The following is a 19,344-nucleotide window of genomic DNA, read 5'->3' as shown; positions in this document are numbered from 1 at the left end:
AGCTTCTAGAACTCTCGTCTTCCTAAAACTCACTAGCTTCTAGAACTCTCGTCTTCCTAAAACCCACTAGCTTCTAGAACTCTCGTCTCCTTGGAACGAGCCCAAACAAAACTCATCTCCAATACGGAAAAGCCGTCAAAATAAATTGTGATCCATGGCAACACACTGGATAAACGCAAAACACAACACTTTTTGACTGCCTACCCATGTGAGAATGAACCCTGATATTCTAAAAGCAGGGCAAGAATGTCAATATAATTGCACAAAAAAATTGTCAGTTGGTTGCATAAATATCATTACTAAATGTTACATGAAATGTAAATATGAAATATTTGGTTGCATCGTCTTATTTTCAACAGCTTTTCAATGACATTTTGCTGGGTGGGATAGCCCCAATGTCAAAACACAGTTTTAACGTGTCTAAATCAATAACCAATATGCAGAAACAGTTTGTGATATATTGAAAACCTAAACATAAAATGTGCTATGTACACAAACATCTGCCACAATAATCATATTACTTGTATTTTTTTAAACAAGCTCCTTATAAACTGCACCAGAAACACTGTTGTTTTGACAAGTAGCAATAAATCACTGATATCGATTAGGGGGGAAATCAGGTTGTACATGATGTTGAAACTAACACAACTAAAAAAACACATGGAAATGGGAGATATATTTTACCTCACTGGTTAGAGGACAACCTGCAGAAGACAGACAGCTACATTTTGGAGTGATGAATTTAAATTTAGGGGTCGCTAAACAAAGGAACGCAACACTTATTTGTCATAACTCATCGATATCATGTTGAAATCATTTTTGTGAGAGGAGGGAGATGAGGTTGCACGTCCTGTTAAACTAACAGCTCAAAATCCACATGGAATCTGGGAGTAATGTGTACATCCCTGGTTAGAGGACAATTTGTAGAAAACAGCTAGCTACATTTTGAAGTGTTGCATTTTGATTCCAGTGGGTCACCAACATGGTAAATGTAAAACTATTTTTGTGTTTGTCACTTTTTGTTAAATCACATAAATAGTAACTCTTCCATTTCAGAGCCTGGATTTTCCCCCTGAGGCTAATATCCATATCATGCTGAAATCAATAGAACAGGGGACAAACGTTTAGGGTTCTACATTGTGACATCATTAAAATACTCCTACTACAATGTTAAAACATTCTACATTGTGACATTATATCATTGATATCATGAAACAACTCATTCATGTATTTTCTGATGTTTGATCAGATGTCTTTTATCGGAGTATCTCTTGTTACATTGACCACAGCTATAAGGTTTTTCTCCCGTGTGTGTTCTTTGGTGTGATACTAGGCTGGTTAGCCAAGCAAATCTTGTCCCACATTGATCACAGCTATAAGATTTCTCTCCTGTGTGTGTTCTCTGGTGTGATGTCAGCTGGCCAGATTGACCAAAACGCTTCCCACATTGACCACAGCTATAAGATTTCTCTCCTGTGTGTGTTCTCTGGTGTATCTTCAGTTCGCCAGATTGAACAAAACTCTTGCCACATCGAGTACAGCTATAAGGTTTCTCTCCTGTGTGTCTTCTCTGGTGTATCTTCAGTTCGCCAGATTGAACAAAACTCTTCCCACATTGATCACAGCTATAAGGCTTCTCTCCTGTGTGTATTCTCTGGTGTCTTGTCAGATTGCCAGATTCTGTAAAACTCTTCCCACATTGATCACAGCTATAAGATTTCTCTCCTGTGTGTATTCTCTGGTGTAGAGTCAGATTGCTAGATACAGCAAAACTCTTCCCACATTGATCACAGCTATAAGGCTTCTCTCCTGTGTGTATTCTCTGGTGTACAGTCAGCTGCCCAAATTGACCAAAACTCTTCCCACATTGATCACAGCTATAGGGTTTCTCTCCTGTGTGTATTCTCTGGTGTTGAGTCAGATTGCTAGATGCAGCAAAACTCTTCCCACATTGATCACAGATAAAAGGTTTCTCTCCTGTGTGTGTTCTCTGGTGTAATGTCAGCTGGCGAGATTGAACAAATGTCTTCCCACATTGATCACAGCTATAAGGTTTCTCTCCTGTGTGTGTTCGCTGGTGTACAGTCAGCTGCCCAAATCGACCAAAACTCTTCCCACATTGATCACAGCTATAAGATTTCTCTCCTGTGTGTATTCTCTGGTGAAGAGTCAGATTGCTAGATGCAGCAAAACTCTTCCCACATTGATCACAGCTAAAAGGTTTCTCTCCTGTGTGTATTCTCTGGTGTAATGTCAGTTTGCTAGATCTTGTAAAACTCTTCCCACATTGATCACAGCAATAGGGTTTCTCTCCTGTGTGTATTCTCTGGTGTAGAGTCAGATTGCTAGATGCAGCAAAACGCTTTACACATTGATCACAGCTAAAGGGTTTCTCCCCTGTGTGTATTCTCTGGTGTAGAGTCAGATTGCTAGATGAAGCAAAACGTTTCCCACATTGATCACAGCTAAAAGGTTTCTCTCCTGTGTGTGTTCTCTGGTGTAATGTCAGCTGGTGAGATTGAACAAATGTCTTCCCACATTGACCACAGCTATAAGGTTTCTCTCCTGTGTGTGTTCTCTGGTGTACAGTCAGATTGCTAGATGCAGCAAAACTCTTCCCACATTGATCACAGCTATACGATTTCTCTCCTGTGTGTATTCTCTGGTGTAATGTCAGTTCGCAAGATCTTGTAAAACTCTTCCCACATTGATCACAGCAATAGGGTTTCTCTCCTGTGTGTATTCTCTGGTGTTAATGTCAGCTGGTGAGATTGAACAAATGTCTTCCCACACTGATCACAGGTATAAGGCTTCTCTGTGTGTATTCTCCTGTGTACAGTCAGCTTCCCAGAATGAACAAAACTCTTCCCACAATGATCACACCTATAAGGTTTCTCTCCTGTATGTATTCTCTCATGTTTTTTAAGGTCTGTTGACTGGGTGCATCTCTTCCCACATTGAGCACAGCTATAAGGTTTCTCCCCCGTGTGTATTCTCTCGTGTGATTTTAAATGTCCTGGAGAAACAAACCTCTTCCCACAGTCAGAGCAGCAGTGAGTTCTCTTCCCTGTGGATCTCTGTGGGTGTTTCTTGAGGTGTTCTAATGTGGAGAGACTCTTCTCTGCCTTGTCAGCATCATGAGGTTGTTGAGGCTCCCCAGAGGATCCACGATAGTCACGTCTCTCTCCTGTGTGAACAACAAAGTCATACAGATGGTTAAAGGCCCACAACAGCGGTAATCCACTGTAAAAGGTGATGCCAACAGCGTAGCCATGATGTTGTACAACAACTGACATCTGTAATGAATGTAAAAATTTGACATTTGCCTTAAAATGAGCAAGAATAGTCATATTTTGTCTTGTTTTCACATTAGTAGTAACATCGATGATTGTAGGCTAGAAATAAGATATTAATGTTGTTGAAACTCTAAGCAGTGTGCCAGACAACTTTTGGTCTCCAATATAGGCCCCTTTCTGTATTTGCTAAAATTGCAGCACGAGGGCAATTTGATTGCAGAAACTCCTCCCTGCTAATGAGGAAAGCGATAGTTATGGATGTACTATATCTGCCTGGAGCAAAAATGGTGAGCAAAGATTTTAGTTTTTCACAATGTATTCTGAATGTAAATGGGGAAAATTCAGGGGAGTAACATCCATTTCCAGGTTGCTTATGAGTACATTTCACACTACCTTGGATTATAATTGTAAGGATATTTGAATGTCCTGTTTAATATGTTTGCTAAAGCATTAAGAATTATGTGTAATTATTGAAGAACCGCGTTAATGACAGTATCCATTTGGGTGTTGTCAATAAAGTTAAGATTTTAGTTATTTACTTAACCAGGTAGGCCAGTTGAGAACAAGTTCTCATTTACAACTGTGACCTGGCCAAGATAAAGCAAAGCAGTTCGACACAAACACAGAGTTACACGTGGGATAAACAAATGTACAGTCAATAACACAACAGAAAAATCTATATACAGTGTGTGCAAATGGAGTAAGGAGGTAAGGCAATAAATAGGCCATAGTAGCAGAGTAATTACAATGTAGCAAATTAACACTGGAGTGATGGATGTGCAGATGATGATGTGCAAGTAGAGATACTGGGGTGGAAAAGAGCAAAAGAAGTATATAAAAACATGGGGATGAGGTAGGCAGTTGGATGGGCTATTTACAGATGGGCTGTGTACAGCTGCAGCGATCGGTAAGCTGCTCAGATAGCTGATGCTTAAAGTTAGTGAGGGAGATATAAGTCTCCAAAGTCAGCAATTTTTGCAATTCGTTCCAGTGATTGGCAGCAGAGAACTGGAAGGAAAGTCAGCCAAAATAGGTGTTGGCTTTGGGGATGACCAGTGAGATATACCTCCTGGAGTGCGTGCTATGGGTGGGTGTTGCTATGGTGACCAGTGAGCTGAGTTAAGGCGACCTTAGCAAAGACTTGTAGATGACCTGGAGCCAGTGGGTTTGGCGACGAATATGTAGCGAGGGCCAGCCGACAAGAGCATACAGGTCGCAGTGGTGGGTGCTATATGGGGCTTTGGTGACAAAACGGTTGGCACTGTGATAGACTGCATCCAGTTTGCTGATTGGAGTGTTGGAGGCTATTTTGAAACTGACATCACCGAAGTCAAGGATGGGTAGGATAGTCAGTTTTACGAGGGTATGTTTGGCAGTGTGAGTGAAGGAGGGTTTGTTGTGAAATAGGAAGCCGATTCTAGATTTAATTTTGGATTGGAGATGCTTAATATGAGTCTGGAAGGAGAGTTTACAGTCTAACCAGACACCTAGGTATTTGTAGTTGTCCACATATTCTAGGTCAGAACCGTCCAGAGTAGTGATGCTAGTCGGGCGGGTTGGTACGGGCAGCGATCGGTTGAAGAGCATGCATTTTGTTTTACTAGCATTTAATAGCAGTTGGAGGCCACCGAAAGAGTGCTGTATTGCATTGAAGCTCGTTTGGAGGTTTGTTAAAACCTCTTAGGGATAGGGGGCAGTATTTTCACGTTCGGATGAAAAACGTACCCAAATTAAACTGCCTCCTACTCAGACTCAGAAGGTAGGATATGCATACTATTAGTAGATTTGGATAGAAAACACTCTGAAGTTTCTAAAACTGTTTGAATGATGTCTGTGAGTATAACAGAACTCGTACTGTATCTACATACTGTATCTACTAAATCCTGAGAAAAATTCAAACAGGAGGTGGGAAATCTGAGAATTGTAGTTTTTCTTTTGAATTCCTATCAAAACTACAGTGTCTAAGGGGTCATGTTGCACTTCCTAAGGCTTCCATTGGCTGTCAACAGTCTCTAGAAACTGGTTTAAATTTACATTTACATTTTAGTCATTTAGCAGACGCTCTTATCCAGAGCGACTTACAGTAGTGAATACATACATTTGTTTTGTACTGGCCCCCCGTGGGAATCGAACCCACAACCCTGGCGTTGCACACACCATGCTGGCATTGCAAACACCATGCTCTACCAACTGAGCCACAGGGGGGCCTGCAGGGGGGTTTCATCCTTCTCCTGTTACTAGGCAGAAAACAGGAGCTCAGTCAATGAGTGGCCTGTCTGAGGACATGGGACTTGGTGAGGCGCGCCTTTCCTTCTTTTCCTTCTGGAATGAATACGCTATTGTCCGGTTGGAAAATTATCGCATTTTTACATTAAAAATACCCCAAAGATTGATTGTAAACATCGTTTGACATGTTTCTACAAACTGTAATGGAACTTTTGAGCTTTTCGTCTATTTATTTGCGCCCCCGTCTCGTGCCTTTGGAATAGTGTTCTGGACGCGCCAACAAAACGGAGGTATTTGGACATAAATTATGGACTTTATCGAACAAATGAACATTTCTTGTGGAAGTGGGAATCCTTCGAGTGCATTCTGCCAAAGATCAGCAAAGGTAAGGAAAGATTTAATTTAAAGACCCTTGCTCCCTTCGGTCTCAACATAGACTTTGATCTGAAGCCATTCTTGTGATAATTGTGATTTTGCCATTGTAATTGTTTGTTAGATACATTTTAGACTACAAATGCTATGATCGTATGCTATCCATTTGTTTGTCTTTTTGTATGTTCTTTGTATGCCATTTTTTAAATATTTGAGTTAACCAATGATATTAGGCCATACTTGGCCATGATTACAAACACCTGTGTGTCTCTTGACACTATATAAATGACTCATCTCGCAGTGTTTGATGATACCCTGATGAAGACAGCTTCGCTATCGAAACGTTGGTTATTACATTTTTGCATCTGAGCTCTTAGAGTGTGCGGCTTTCCTTTATTTTCTAAGGAAAGATTTATAACACTATTTTGGAGTTTTGCAGATGCCATGACTTGGCGGGTAACTGTATAGCTTGCTTTGATGGCTGAGCTCTGGACTCAGAATATTGAACAATGTGCTTTCCCCGTAAAGTTGTTTTGAAATCTGACACAGCGGTTGCATTAAAAGTAGTATATCTATAATTCTTTAAATAATTGTTATGTAATTTGTCAACGTTTATGACGAGTATTTCTGTAATATGTGTGCACATTGTGTGTGAACATTTTCTGAACATCACGGGCCAATGTAAAATGCTGTTTTTGGATATAAATCTGAACTTGATCGAACAAAACATACATGTATTTTGTAACATGATGTCCTATGAGTGTCATCTGATGAAGATCGTCAAAGGTTAGTGCTTAATTTTAGCTGTATTTCGGGTTTTTGTGACGCATCTCCTTGCTAGGAAAATGGCTGTGTGGCTTTTCTTGTTTTGGTGGTGTCCTATCATAATGTAATGTATTGCTTTCGCTGTAAAGCCTTTTTGAAATCGAACAATGTGGTTGCATTAACGAGAAGTGTATCTTTAAAATGGTGTAAAATAGTTGTATGTTTTAAAAAATTGAAATTATTAGAATTTTGTTGTTTTAAAATTTCATGCCATGCTATTTTGTCAAACAATCCCGTTAACGGGATCCTATCTCGAAGCAAGAGGTTAACACAGTCTCCAAAGAAGGGCCAGATGTATACAGAATGGTGTCGTCTGCGGAGAGGTGAATCAAGGAATCACCCGCAGCAAGAGCGACATCGCTGATATATGCAGAGAAAAGAGTCGGCCCGAGATTTGAATCCTGTGGTACCCCCATAGAGACTGCCAGAGGTTCGGACAACAGGCCAGGTCAATGAAGACGGCTGCACAGTACTGTCTTTTAACGATTGCGGTTATGATATCGTTTAGTACCTTGAGCGTGGATGAGGTGCAACAATGATCAGTTCGGAAACCGGATTGCACAGCGGAGAAGGTACGGTGGGATTCGAAATAATCAGTGATCTGTTTATTAACTTGGCTTTCGAAGACTTTAGAAAGGCAGGACAGGATGGATATAGGTCTGTAACAGTTTAGGTCTAGAGTGTCACCCCCTTTGAAGAGGGGGTTGACCACGGAAGCTTTCTGATTTTTAGGAATCTCGAACTATACGAAAGAAAGGTTGAACAGTCTAGTAATAGGGGTTGCAACAATGGCGGCAGATAATTTTAGAAAGAGGGTCCAGCTTGTCTAGCCCAGCTGATTTGTACGGGTCCAGGTTTTACAGCTCTTTCAGAACATCACCTATCTGGATTTTGATGAAGGAGAAGCTGGGGAGGCTTGGGCAAGTAGCTTCGGGGGGTGCGGAGCTGTTGACCGGGGTTGGGGTAGCCAGGAGGAAAGCATCTCCAGCCGTAGAGAAAAGCTTATTGAAATTCTCCATTATTGTGGATTTATCGGTGGTGACAGTGTTTCCTAGCCTCAGTGCAGATTGGCAGCTGGGAGGAGGTGCTCTTAGTCTCCATGGACTTTACAGTGTCCCAAAATTTTTTGGAGTTAGAGCTACGGGATGCACATTTCTGTTTGAAAAAGCCTTTGCTTTCCTAACTGACTGTGTGTATTGGTTCCGGACTTCTCTGAAAAGTTGCATATCGCGGAGACTATTCGATGCTAGTGCAGTACGCCAGAGGATGTTTTTGTAATGGTCGAGGGCAGTCAGGTCTGGAGTGAACCAAGGGCTATATCTGTTCTTAGTTATACATTTTTTAAAGGGGCATGCTAATTTAAGAAAATCCTTATTTAGGAAATTTCTTTTAAAGAACAACCAGGCATCCTATACTGATGGGATGAGGTCAATGTCCTTCCAGGATACCCGGGCAAGGTCGATTAGAAAGGCCTGCTCGCAGGAGTGTTTAACAGTGATGAGGGGTGGTCGTTTGACCACGAACACATAACAGATGCAGGCAATGAGGCAGTGATCGCTGAGATCCTGATTGAAAACAGCAGAGGTGTATTTGGAGGGCAAGTTGGTCAGGATAATATCTATGAGGGTGCCCATCTAGCTTGGATTGTAGGACGGCCGGGGTGTTAAGCATATCCCAGTTTAGGTCACCTAACAGAACAAACTCTGAAGATAGATGGGGGGCAATCGATTCACATATGGTGTCCAGGGCACAGCTGGGAGCTGAGGTGGGTCTATAACAGCTGGCAACAGTGAGAGACTTGTTTCTGGAGAGATTCATTTTTAAAATTAGAAGCTCGAACTGTTTGGGCATAGACCTGGAAAGTATGACAGAACTTTGCAAGCCATCTCTGCAGTAGATTGCAACTCCTCCCCCTTTGGCAGTTCTATCTTGACGGAAAATGTTGTAGTTGGGGATGGAAATTTCAGAATTTTGGTGGCCTTCCAAAGGCAGGATTCAGACACGGCAAGGACATCAAGGTTGGCGGAGTGTGCTAAAGCAGTGAGTCAAACAAACTTAGGGAGGAGGCTTCTGATGTTAACATGCATGAAACCAAGGCTTTTACGGTTACAGAAGTCAACAAATGAGAGCGCCTGGGGACACACAGGGCCTGGGTTAACCTCTACATCACCCGAGGAACAGAGGAGTAGGATGAGGGTACGGCTAAAGGCTATCAGAACTGCTCATCTAGTGCGTTGTGAACAGAAAATAAAAGGAGCAGAATGCTGGGTAGTATAGATTCAAGGCCTAATGTACAGACAGGGGTATGGTAGGGTGCGGGTACAGTGGAGGTAAACCTAGGCGTTGAGTGACGATAAGAGAGGTTGCATCTCTGGAGGCACCAGTTATGCTAGGTGAGGTCACCGCATGTGTGGGAGGTGGGACAAAAGAGTTCTCTGAGGCATGTTCAGTGGGACTAGGGGCTCCGCAGTAAAATAAAACAATGATAACTACCCTAAACAACAGTATACAAGGCATATTGACATTAGAGAGACATAAAGCGAGGCAAAAAGCAATCACAGGTGTTGATTGGGAGAGCTAGCTAAGACAACAACGGGTAAGACAACAACAACAGGTAAAGTGGTGATGAATGGGCAGAGGGTCAGTTAACTACACACAGGGCCTGAGTTCGAGGCTGGGGCCAACAGATAAACAAAACAGAGTACCGTGATTAATGAACAGTCCAGCAGGCATCAGCTATGTAGCCAAGTGATCATAGGGTCCAGTGAACAGGAATATATGAACCAGGGAAGCCGTTAGGTAGTCATTACTACGCTAGCCGGGAGATGCGCCTGGCTCGAGGCTAACTGGTGCTAGCTTCGGGACATGGGCGTTAGCCACTATAGCCACTCCGGTGCAAAGGTCCAGAGCTTACAGCAGGAATCCGGTGATGTAGTGGCTTCTAGTCGTCTTAGTGAAGAGTCCGGGAGGCGTCAGCTGTGTAGCTGAGTGATCCTAGGGTCCACTGAGCAGGCCGGGAGATGGGCCTGGCTCAAGGCTAGCTTGAGGCTAGGTCACTCGGTAGCAGCTAGCTAGCTGCGATTATCCGGTGTAATGGTCCAGAGCTTACGGCAGGAATACGGTGATGTAGTGGAGAAAAACAGTTCGATATGCTCAGGGTTGATATCGCGCTGTGCAGACTGGTAGGTATTATCCAGGCTAAAAGCGGCTGGTATCTGAGCTAAAAAGGTAAAGACATCTAGCAGTGGTTAACAATGACTAAATAGCTGCCAGCTAATTAGCTGGTTAGCTGCTGATGGAGGTTCTAGCTATAAGGCCTAAAAAATAGCAGATCCGTATTATAATGGGTGAGGCGGGTTGCCGGAAGGTGTATTTAATTTAAAAATGGAAAAAAAAGATTGAAATATATTGCAATATATTTTAAAAAAGACGAAAAAAACATAACATTTACAACACGCCATTGGATTACAAGATGAATCTCAGTTAAAAACCAGTGGATTTAGCAAACTCTGAAATTATTCAGTATTTCTGTGCCCACGAAAACTGTTTTCCCAGCATAACATAAGGAGCCACTAAATGATACGTAATTCGAGTGCATTTCAGAATTTAAAAAAAACTGTCCGACAGCAAGATCCAGTATTTAAGTTGAAGTTCATCATATGACAAGCGTAACGTTATGACTATAACTACTGTTCCCTTTCATTCGGTCAACTTCGGTACAACATACTATAGACAATCAATTCCCATGCCGACCCAAACGGACACTAAATGAAACGGCCCCTGGCAGACCACCCAGATCCGACCTCGCAATTTATTAATTGTCTTTGCTTGAAACACTCCTGTCAATGTTGAGTAAGGACGCACACCTAATACGCATATAGAAGTAGGACTAGTCTACCTGGCCTGTGTGCAAATGTAGGCCTATAAATGTGCCCATTTGGGGATGTCTGATAGTATTTCTGATTGTCTTAATGCACCACCACTAATGAGTTGTGGAGCTTCTCAAAGTAATTTTTCCTTCACCTCAAACAGCAAGTAAACAAAGTCTAATCAAAATCAATTGCGTACGACAATAGTTCCTCTAAGTATTTTCGTAAAATATTTCCACTCGGCATGAAAGGGAAAAATGTTATGCTCTGATCCAGTGGAAATGTCATAAAATACCTGATTACTTCTTTTCCTTTGCACAAATAGCCGACAGCTGTGTCTGTCCTGAACTCACTGGCGCCGGGAAACTGAGGGCCGAGAATATTTTATACAATGTTGCAAGCTTGCTATCACAAGTTTCGGAGGACCCAATTGATAGTTGATACAATGTTTCAAGTTTATTTTTACATAGTTGGCAATGGCAATAAAAGTTACTTTTAGATTTGTATAATTTTCATTTAGATTTAGATAGAATGTAGATTAATCACAGACAATGATTTTGAGATACTATTATGAATTAAATTAAACTGTTCCAGTAAAATATGCATATGAAAATCCTAACTGGCACGCAAATCGGTAGAAATGGTAAGATACATTGTCACTCTAAATGGAAAAGTTTTACGACCTCTGGTGTAGTCAATTACTGAAAAAAACTTCAGGAGCAAAACGGCAGAATTTACGAAGTCCAGCAGCAGCGGGGGGAGGAGGAGGGAAGAGTTTTTCTTGGTTAAATTGGTGACTGGCTCCCTCGAGTAACTTGTGTATCTGTAATTATTTAATCAAACAGCATGCTTACAGCATCAGACAAGTTACGTACATATAGTTGATTTTATAAAAACACATGGGGCGATTTGTAGAAAGAACAGATGACTCTTGGTTGACCAAGATGTATTTTAGTTGGGGACAGCACTAGAACATGATTTTGGGGCTCCCGAGTGGCACAGCGGTCTAAGACACTGCATCTCAGTGCTTGAGGTGTCACTACAGGCTGTATCACAACCGGCCGTGATTGGGAGTCCCATAGGGTGGTGCACAATTGGCCCAGCGTTGTCCGGGGTAGGCCATCATTGGAAATAAGAATTTGTTCTTAACTGACTTGCCCAGTTAACTTGTTGGGGATAGGGGGCAGTATTTTCACGGCCGGATAAAAAACGTACCCGATTTAAACTGGTTACTACTCTTACCCACAAACAAGAATATGCAGATAATTAGTAGATTTGGATAGAAAACACTGAAGTTTCTAAAACTGTTTGAATGGTGTCTGTGAGTATAACAGAACTCATATGGCAGTCAAAACCCTGAGACAAACCCTAACAGGAAGTGGAAATCTGATTTGTGGAATCACTTTCAACCCTTTGCCTATGAAACACACCGTGAGTTAGGATTCATTTAGCACTTCCTAAGGCTTCCACTAGATGTCAACAGTCTTTACAAAGTGGTTTGAGTCTTCTCCGGTAAAAACTGACCGAACGAGAGGCCTGGAAAGTTTGTCATAGAGGGAGGGCCATTACTACTATGATGCGCGTGCCCGTGGGTACTCTCTCGCTCTGAAACGTTTAGTAAGACAATGCAATCGTCCGCCTTGAATATTTTTGAAGTTCTGATTGAAAAAGGCCCTAAAGATTTATGTTATACAACGTTTGACATGTTTGAACGAACGTAAATACATTTTTTTTTGCACATTCGTGAGGACAAGTCCGCGCGCGCTTCGTAAATTATGAGTAGCCTTCGGAACGCGCTAACAAGAAGGAGCTATTGGGACATAAATTAACAACTTTTTCTAACAAAACTACATTTGTTGTGGACCTGGGATTCCTGGAAGTGCCTTCTGATGAAGATAATCAAAGGTAAGTGAATATTTACAATAGTATATTTGATTTTAGATGGTTCCAAGATGGCGCTAACCTGTATCGCCTAGCCTATTTTTCTGAGCATAGCACCTCGTTTATTGCAAAGTGTGATTTCCCAGTAAAGTTACTTTTAAATCTGGCAATGCGGTTGCATTCACGAGATGTTAATCTATAATTCTTTGAATGACAATATTATATTTGATTCACCGGAAGCATTTGAGGGAAAATATTTTCTGAACGTCACGCGCCGATGTAAAATGCTGTTTTTATATATAAATATGAACTTTATCGAACAAAAAATGCATATATTGTGTAACATGATGTCCTAGGAGTGTCATCTGATGAAGATTGTCAAAGGTTAGCGCTGCATTTAGCTGTGTTTTGGGGTATTTGTGATGCATGCTAGTTGCTTTGAAAATGGCAGTGTGATTATTTTTGGCAGGGTACTCTCCTAACATAATCTGTTTTGCTTTTGCTGTAAAGCCTTTTTGAAATTGGACAACGTGGTTCGATTCAGGAGAGGTGTATCTATAAAATGGTGTAAAATAGTCATATATTTGAGAAATTGAAGTGATAGCATTTATGAGGTATTTGTATTTTGCGCGACATGATTCCACTGGCTGTTGACTAGGGTGGGACGCAAATGTCCCACGTTGCCCAGACAGGTTAAATAAAGGTAACATTTAAATAAGTGTTTTTTGACAAACCGTCTTTCACAAATCCGTCAAGGCACCAACTTTGAGAAGGGTTTAAAACAAAGGTTTCAAACCAATTCATGAATGTTATTGAATCTAGGAATGTTTCGCCTTTTATGTAATGGCATGAAAAAATTGTCTGAATATTATACAATGACTTATCAACAGCTGTAATAATTTGACCCCCACAGGAAATCTACACTGGTAATTCTAGAATATACTATATAGTCTAGAAACCTGGTTAAACTATCATTATGACATCATGGATGAATTCTAGAATATACTATAAAGCCTAGAAACCTGGTTAAACTATCATTATGACATCATGGATGAATTCTAGAATATACTATTTAGCCTAGAAACCTGGTTAAACTATCATTATGACATCATGAACAGCCAGTCTTTGTATTCATAGTGTAGTGAATTCAGGGGATAGCCTGAAGGTTGCTACAATAGCTTTCTCTTTCAATTTGAGAGTGATTACATTTCTCCTTCCCCCATCCCTCAGCTGTTTACCAAACCAAGTCTCTAGGCAGCCATTTTGTTGCTGTTTAAAAAAACTCACACAGCAATCACTCAACCAATCTGCGGTTCAAACACTGTTTTGGTAATAAGATGATGGGTTTGGAGAAATGTAACTACTTTCAAATGCATAGACAGACCTATGGATGCAATGACTGACCATCCATGATATCAACATTACAGTTTTAACCATGTTGAGGCTGTACAGTGTTGATTTACATTGTTTCTAGATGTTGGAGTAAAAAAAAGCTTATTTGGGGATCTGATGGGGTAAACTAAGCTCATGAGGCATGTGTTATATTCTTCAAGAATCAATGGCTATATATAAATCATTTAAAAGTCCAAATATGGATGTAGAAATTTTATATTTCCCCTTTAACACCAAACATCAGTTCAACAACTGCAGAGTTTGTGCCTCTGTTAAGACAGTACTTACTAGTGTTAATCGGGGAACGGTTTCTCAAAACCATCTTATGGCTAAGTTCACCGTTAGAACCATTGGATGCCTTAAGTTGCGTTTGGGAAACCGGGCCCAGATGTCCAGTTTCCTCCTCTATCGATGTAACAGTCATCTCCCCCTCTTCCTCTTTCACTCCATAAACTGCATCCTCCTCTTCTTTTACTGTGACATCCTCCTCCTCTTTCACTCTGAACGCGTCTTTTTCTTCTTTCACAGTAACGGCCTCACCCTCTACTTCTTGTTTTACTGTGATGTCCTCTTCTTTAGCAGGAGAGTAGCTCAGTGAACGCATGGTCGGAGATGTTAGCTAGGCTAATGCTAACTTAACCAGCCTGCTAGTGTGGTGGAAAATTGTCTTAAGAATAACACTTCTTACAAGAACTTGTAAATTTAATATAGTCTTTAATACAGAGTAGTAAAGCCGAGCCGGTCCGCGGAACAACGACTCCCTTCCTTAGGCCCCGGCTCTGCTTTTATGCACATACAATACATAGGTCCACCCTTTATGTAAATGAAGTAAAACCATGCGTTCTGCCACCATTTTCTTTCAACCCAATGGATAACGCCCTCATCTGCTTTTAGCTCTAACATAGTAGTGGCTGGATAACGCCCTCATCTGCTTTTAGCTCTAACATTTTGGTGGCTAGATTCTCCTCATATGGATATGAAAATAAGGCATGCTTTGCATGCTTACGCTTGGCATATATTTAGTCATGGCCATACATTCAGCTTGCCTGGCCGTTGCGTGGTTCCTACTTGGGGATGTATGGCCACCTGTTATCTCCACTCAGGGCCAGCTGCCAGTCTCCTCTTTCGCTAGCTAATGTATTTATATTTCTTTCCCTCAGCAGTCTCCCACATAAATCCCTCCTCTGGGACTAATTAGTCCCACATCAAACCTGATTAAACTAGAGACAATAAGGATGGAAGCAAAATAATAGATACATAGAATAGTAAGTGTGTTGAACGAAATGTGAACAGATAAAACATAATCATATACTGGACCAAACATCTCAAACATGGGTAGGAGTAAAAGATCCAGTCAGGCTTAAAATAGTAAATGAGGATACACATAACAAATTAGTATACTATGAAGAAGCATGAGCACGTAGTACATAGCCTTGTCTGAGGTTATCTCAGTTATGTAGAGTATAGAATATAACAAGAATTTAAAAGAATAATAAACATAATAGACCTAATTAAAGTTAATATTCTTACTATGAATCTGAACAAGGCCTGAGTGAGCAAAAATAAAAGTTACAGACAACATTCCAAATTGACACGATTCTTCCTCGCGGACCCCTTTCTAACAGAAATTAAGCATACATCACTCATTACTGCTAGAAGATTAAGGGCATGGTCCGTAGACACTTGTAACCGGAATACCTTCTGTTACCTAGCGTGTAATAAATGATCCTCATTTTAGGAAGGCAAAACTGGCTTAAATTTAAAAGAAAATGCATACATTTATATATGTATGAAAACCATAAAACAAACATAAAATACGACATACACTTAAGGTTTGTTCAAAGTCATACCAGAATTTACATCATAGGGGCACATTCCTTATTTCCACATATAGGGCAATCCTCTCTTTGACACATTGCACATAATAAGGGTTCAGGATGATGGTAATGTCCATCATTGTCCTCTTGGGAGCACCACTTGCAACGCCTGGGTTGCAGACATTTTTTGTGTACATGGACAAGCACTATCTCATCTGAATCAGGGTCTTTGGCATACACAGGAAACCCACCAGGACGCCAATCATGGCACTCATAACCTCCCCCAAGAATTACCCCATGACGACAGTTAGGATTACCAAAAGGTCAATCAAGGGGTCCTCCAACAGCATTGCAAGGTTTTCCATACTTGTCCGTATAATGTCCAGGGTTACCAGGGACAGGATTGATTATGAGAGGTGGATCCAGTATATGTTCCTTAAACTTCTTTCTTGACCCCCCTCTTATGTCTAGGGTCTGCTCCATGTACTGCCATCTGTTTTTAACAGTGGTTTTGACCACAAGTGATTTAACCAAAGGCACCACACAGCAAAATACAATGCCCAATGCTACTAGACCTCCACCCATCATAATGGCCAGCCTAGTAAACATAGCACCCCATTTTCCCAAAGCCAGGTCCAACCAATCCCAGACATGAGAATCAAACCCCGCATTCACCTTTACTTCTGCTCTTAAGCCTTTAAGTTTATTCATAGCTAGGGAAAATGTTCCATTAGGTGCAGTGTTGTTGGGAATAAAAGTACAACAAGCATCTCCATACATTACACAAACTCCCCCTTTCTCTGCCAAAAGCCAGTTGAGAGCTTCCCTATTCTGCCATGTCATCTGGCTTGTGGCCTTTACCTGTTCTCCTAAGGCTGTCAAGGCAGAGTCAGTATAATTAATACATCTTTGTTGGTTATAGTATATATAATTAATCCACTCTAAGTTCTTATTGGGTGTTACCCACAAAAATATAGATTCAAATCCAGATTTAATCTCATCTCTGGCCTTAAACTCGTTGGGCACACCTCTGGGTTGTCCAATTGAATCAAGGTACACTCTAGGATCTGGTTCGTACTCCCTCCTAGTTCTAGTTTTAACATGTTCCTCCTGTGGTGTTTTGATGACGGTAACCTGTTGGACTGCTCTGACTAAAGCACATAATCCAGTCCATTCTTCAGGAAGAACATTCAGAAGTTTGTTTTTCCCACACATCCAAAAGCTATCAGCAATACCTCTATCTTGGTTCTTTAACATAGTAAGAGATGGTGCAACCTGAGTGATGTGGCCACATGAACCCCTCCTATTGGTAATTAATCCTTTCTCATCAAATTTGCTAATCCCCGCAATCTCTAACACCCAGATAGTGTCACATTTAACAGTTGTGTTTCCTACGTTAATCCCACCAATACCATAGTTATAGAAACATTAATATTTTCCCTTAACCACAGTACTTTTTTCTATGTGAGGTCTAGTTAAATCAGTTTTAATGTTGTATGCAGCACATTCCTTATTAGCCAGTACAGTCTAATTTAACATAGTTTTACCCCTAGTACTACCCAAGGCCATTCTGCATTCAATGTCACAAAGGAATATGGTACTTTCCCGGTTTACAATTAGCATTTTTCCAATTAGCACAACTGTCAAATGATGCAGGTTCAGGTACTATTAACACTTCAGACAAGGGTGATTTGCTGCACAAGATACAATCGTCCATTCAATGTCTGTCCGCCGTATACCTAGCCCATTTATACTAATCATTCTTTACCGCTTCTTCCAATGTTTTGTCCTTGAGCGGTTCTGGTTCTAACATATTTGCTGTTTCATCCGCGTCGTTCTCTTGAGGTGGACTGTTGGGTTTTGTCAACAAGTTCCAAATGTCAGTAAAGAACCCTGCTGTTTCTGATGCTTTTGGTTTTGTTGTAGGTATAGTGGATTTTTCACCCAGAGTAGTAGTTGGTACTCTGGTGGTGACCACTGTGGTGTGTACAGCAGCTGCCACAGTCGTCGTGGTTCTAGTCGTTGTAAGCACCTCTAGATTGGGTGCCGGTGTGAATTCGATTTTCATGGTGGTTGAACTGCTCCCTTCAGTCAGTCCTGTACGTGCCAGTTCAACTATAAATTCTTCTCCTTCAACGGGTTCAATGTTATTTATGCTGAGCACCCATTCATTTTCTTCTTTGGTTATTGTTAAGTCACATCCTTTCGGATCCCAAATCACTTCTCCCTTCGTCTGATGATGAGTCCATCCACAGTACGCGACATCAGGTAGGGGTTTTACCCTGTATATCGTGACCGATCTTTGTTCTCCTGTTTCCGTTATGATCTGAGGTGGGACTGGAATGCTAACCTTGTTTGTCCTACCCGGTTGTTCGGCAGGTTCCTCTCTTTTTTTCCTATTCAATTGTTCATCAAGGGGACCGGGTGAGTGTCGAGAAGTCAATTGTGGGAAAAGTCCCTTGCCCTTTGGCCCGTGGAACGTCTCCCTCTTTTCTCCATTGGGAAGTTTCTCCTCCTGCTGTTTGAGTAGTTTCTCCTTCGGCAGCTCCTGTTGGGCTCGTCTCTCCTTCAGTAGCTTCTGTTGGGATATTTCCTTCTTCAGTGGCTCCTGTAGGGGTATTTCCTTCTTTAGCTTGTGGATCTCCCTCCTCTGACCCACCTGGCTCCCCATCTGGGTAGTCATTAATTCCAGGGAAGAATTGTTCCCATTCTCTGGGGTGTACTTCTGGGTCCCATTGTATTGGGCTTTCGCCATAGATATCTGCCACAGCAGGCATATCACCAGGAGTATCAGGCATATCGTTCCCCCCCTCCCCTTGGAGTCTCTGGTCCCACAGGTTTGAATATTGTTGGTTGGCAGGTTTCTTCTCCCGCCCTGTTTCTTCGTTTACTTCTTCTGAGAGCAGTTGGTGGTGTATCAGTTGTTTCTTGGCTTCCACTTGGCCTGTTAGCTTCCTGGCTTCCTTTTGGAGCCACAATTTCTTCCGCTGCTTCTTCTCCTGTCGCGTCCCCGTTTGGTGTATCAGCATCCTCTTTTCTATCCGGTTGTTTCTTCCTTTCTGTTGGGACTCTGGTGCAGTGGTTGAGATGATACCACGTCTTGCTTCCTTTCACCTGGACGGCTGTTGATGTTGCTTCGGCCACCTCGTAGGGTCCTTCTCTCCTTGGTTGATCCCACTTTCTCCGGAACACCCGAATGTAGACCAGGTCCCCTGGTATTACCTGGCGTGGCCCCTCTGGTCTCTACTCCGGTTCCTTCTTTTTCTCCTGTGAATATATAACTTCATGTATCTTGGTTAGGTGCTTTACATATGATTTTAGTTCTGTTTCTAGTATGTCTAAAGAGGGACCTTTGTACAGTCCCCCTAGTGATGGCACAGGCATGGGTCGACCCGTAAGCATTTCATGCGGTGACAAGTGCGTGTTTCTGTTAGTTTCCATGCGACTGCTCATTAGTGCAAGCGGCAAAGCATCTACCCAGTTAAGCCCTGTGGATAGGCAAATCTTTAATGCAAGGCTGCCAATCCCTGATAACAGGGTGGGTAGCCTTGGGCTACTGGATCTAATTTAGTACTGTAGCACGCAATAGGCTGTTTCTTCCTACCACTACATGTTTCCTGCATGAGAATAGCAGCCGCACAGTTGTCACACCTATTTGCTACGTAT

General features: G+C 41.7%; 1 protein-coding gene and 1 pseudogene across 1 annotated transcript in view; one reads left to right on the top strand and one right to left on the bottom strand.

Annotated features, from left to right (window-relative positions):
• Window positions 1-18,433, bottom strand: part of LOC145866959 (uncharacterized) — a 56,590-nt pseudogene extending 38,157 nt beyond the window's left edge.
• LOC145867019 (uncharacterized) overlaps window positions 1-19,344 on the top strand; it is a 145,232-nt gene that overhangs the window by 71,751 nt on the left and 54,137 nt on the right. The gene's annotated exons all lie outside the window — the stretch shown is intronic.

Source organism: Salmo salar, unplaced genomic scaffold (assembly GCF_965601325.2).
Source record: "Salmo salar unplaced genomic scaffold, fSalSal1 ptg000152l, whole genome shotgun sequence".
Taxonomy (NCBI): domain Eukaryota; kingdom Metazoa; phylum Chordata; class Actinopteri; order Salmoniformes; family Salmonidae; genus Salmo; species Salmo salar.
The sequence above is the reverse complement of the archived record's forward strand: the minus strand, read 5'-3'. Positions and strand labels throughout refer to the sequence as shown.